Source organism: Sciurus carolinensis, chromosome 9 (genome assembly GCF_902686445.1).
Source record: "Sciurus carolinensis chromosome 9, mSciCar1.2, whole genome shotgun sequence".
Taxonomy (NCBI): domain Eukaryota; kingdom Metazoa; phylum Chordata; class Mammalia; order Rodentia; family Sciuridae; genus Sciurus; species Sciurus carolinensis.
In genome coordinates, this window is record NC_062221.1 from 128,744,137 (window position 1) to 128,747,504 (window position 3,368).

The following is a 3,368-nucleotide window of genomic DNA, read 5'->3' on the forward strand; positions in this document are numbered from 1 at the left end:
CTACTTGAATATTGTTGAAAGAATTTTAACATTAAACAGAGTCAGAAAGCAACAGTTACGCTACATCACACATAAAACCCGTTATAACTCAGATTTTATGATTCTATAACTTTTCTTTCTTTGATGCTCAATGTAACACAAAGGTAATATGTACAGCTGAAAAATGGCAACATTTACGTGGTTCTAGTTTGCATTTCTTAACTATTGTAGTTCTACAACTTACAGATGAAATTAGAGTTAGAAAAAAAGGAGAGAGAAATTGTCCTCTTACCCACTTAAAATATGAAAAAAATATGATTTTCACACACAAGCAAACACAAAATAAAAATACATCAAATGCATTCAGAGGACACTTGCAGACTTTCAGTGCTGAGCAGTGTTAGGCAACATTCCCATTATTGTTAAAAATGAATGATCTGTTGTGCTTAAGAGAAACCAGTTCTTCCTTCATTTTCTTTTTTCTTTAAAAACAATAAAACAAGAACTTCTTGGGAGGGATAGGTACAGGAATAACACTTCCTCACTGACTCCCTTTGATTACCTGATTGATGAGACAGAGAAGGTGTGCAGATTAGCCTCAATTCCTTCTGGATTCTTTCTTAGAATATATTCAGAATATATATAATATATATATAAATTATAAAATTATATAAAATTATCATATATATATACATATATATATATATATGTATATATATATATATTTCTCTGTTTCAGAGGGTCTTCTGCCCCTGATACAGTGAAAGCAGTTTTCTGGAGCCTCTCTATGTCTGGGTATTCTAGAGAGAAGCATTAGAATCCAGTTGTGGGGAGACTACATTTTTAAATTGGATTTATAGGTAACACAAATGACATTTTTGTTTTAATCACCATCTGGTGGAAATCTGTTTATTTCTGAAATTAGCTCCAAAGTATGTGGTGAGATAAAGAGATATGATTAATTATTTGTTTCCAAAACCTGCAGAAGTTGTGCCCAAATAACAGGAACATATCACATTATGCAAATTTCTCTTGGCATTGCCCAAGCACACATGTTTACTGGGGAAGCAGAAACATTCACTGAAGAGGAAAGAGACACATGCTAAATTTAAAAAGAAAAAAGAAAGTAAATGCTTATCCAACACAGAGTGAATTTTGTTCTTTACATGAATAAAATTTGACTGATGGGAAGTTATATATAGTAGTTACCCCCTAAACTAAGGAAGAAAATGTTTACTGCAACTTTGCTATAAATAGATGGAAGGAATACAGCTGGTCTCAAAAACTTTGTTGAACTTTTACCACAAAATGAATTGATTTTTACTACCTATGAAAGATCTCTTAAACAAATAAAAAGTTTGCACTAAAAAAAAGACAGCAAGGCATTTTTAAGAAAAAAGAAAACTTTAGAGAATGCACATATTATGACCTCAATAAAATTAAATTAATTAAAAACTCTAGGAAATAAAAAATGCAATAAGATAAAAGACAAAATGAGATGAATGGGAAACTTTTTTGAGATGTAAGTTGCAAAAAAAAAAAATTAAAAAAACAAGGTGATAGAATTTATGTCCTTATCACATGTTGCGAAGAGCAGAATTCACATAGCAAAAATCTGAAATATGTTATATGTGCTTGAGAAATACTCTCAAAATGTGGAGGTTAAAAAGATGTTGAAAACAAGTAATGACAGTTGATTACTGTTTCCTGCTGGAGAGGAAGGGCCACAACATGGTGGAGATTAGAAGGAATCAAAGGCACCGAATTCTGAAATTCTGGCTTCAGTATTTTCAAAATATTTTTTAAGGTTTGTCGATTACATTAAAAAGTTTAAAGCAGTGGTGGGAAACTCAAATGCCTATAAGTGGTATACAAGAATGTAAACATCTAAAATCGTGGTAACTGGAAGGCAATCAAGTCATTGGGAGTGGTGAATACATACTCCACCTAATGCCTCCAAAAATCGAGATGTAAAACAAACAATCAGGCCAAACACATGCATACTAGCTACAATGGGCTTACCCAGGTGTAACCCCAGGCCAAGCTTTTCTTACTTTAAGTCCCTTATCTTTCTTTCTTTCTCAAACACACACGCACGCACACACACACACACACACACACACACATACACACACACGCACACAAACACACGTACACAATATATATACATATCTATACACACACAGCAATAAAAAATTAAAAATTGAAAATAAACATGAAAATATATATCATCATGCCTTTTTCCAAAATGGCAATTTAATCAATGAATTTCAAAAAAATATGACTCTTAAAGTATCCATTTGAAAACACAAGGCACATGATGAAACAGATGAGAGCAACTTCTTGAAACCAAATGCACAGTTAACACTGAAACACAGAATCTAACTTCCTGGCAGGCTCTGTTTAGTTGGACTCTAGTTTTGGAAACATAGAGGTAAAATCTGAAAAGATGTGTGGAATCCAATTCTTCTAGCACTGTATCAGTTGTGGTTGGATCAAAAAAGGATAGGAAAATAATTCAGAAAGTGCTTGATTCAAAACAAATCAGATGTATCCAGTCATATGATAAACAGAAAGGGAGGGATTGCAAATCCAAACAAATGGGGGGAAAATGTAATAGTCGTGATAAACACTGAACACAATGTTGGTTCCAAAACCATCCCCATTTGAAGTGAATGAACAAATCCCTAGTGTTACCGAGACACTTGAAAGAGCTCAGAGATCCAGACCTAAAGTAATCCAGAGTGACCTCCTGTCCTCTGACCCATTAACCTTGAAACTTGTAGATAAGATTTTGACAGGAACAGAAATGAAACTTTCTACATCAAAATCTCCAGTAGCTACTGAAATGTAAAACAGCTACATTGTTGATTCAGGGGAAACCATTGATTTTAGGTTCCTGATTTTAGAGCAGCAACCTGAACATCCTGTAAGGAAACCTAAGTCTAATATTCTGACCCCCATGGAATGACAAGAATGGTTCATTTTGGTTTTGTTGAGTCCCCAGCAGAAATCATGGCTATTTCTGTTCTTTATAGGAAAGTTCATGAAAGGATTGGATACCGTACACTCTCACTCTTGCCCAGTTAGGTCCTGGCAAGAGCCTGAACTGTACCCATACCCACTGAAACTCTTTGAAATGTCATACAGAGCCTGAGCCAATGATCACTGTCACAAAGAGAAAGTACTCCTCCAAAATTCTAATCACTCTTTATCTCTTATTTAATCTCTGTTAATCAAAACTGACCCTATATGGAAACACAAAATCTGTTAAATGAAACCAGCAGACATAAGGCAGCACATTCAAAATTTCCTACTAGAAAAGGGAACTCATTAACAGAGCTCAGTCTCAAGTGAAAATCTGGAATATTAACTGTTACAAATGGTGA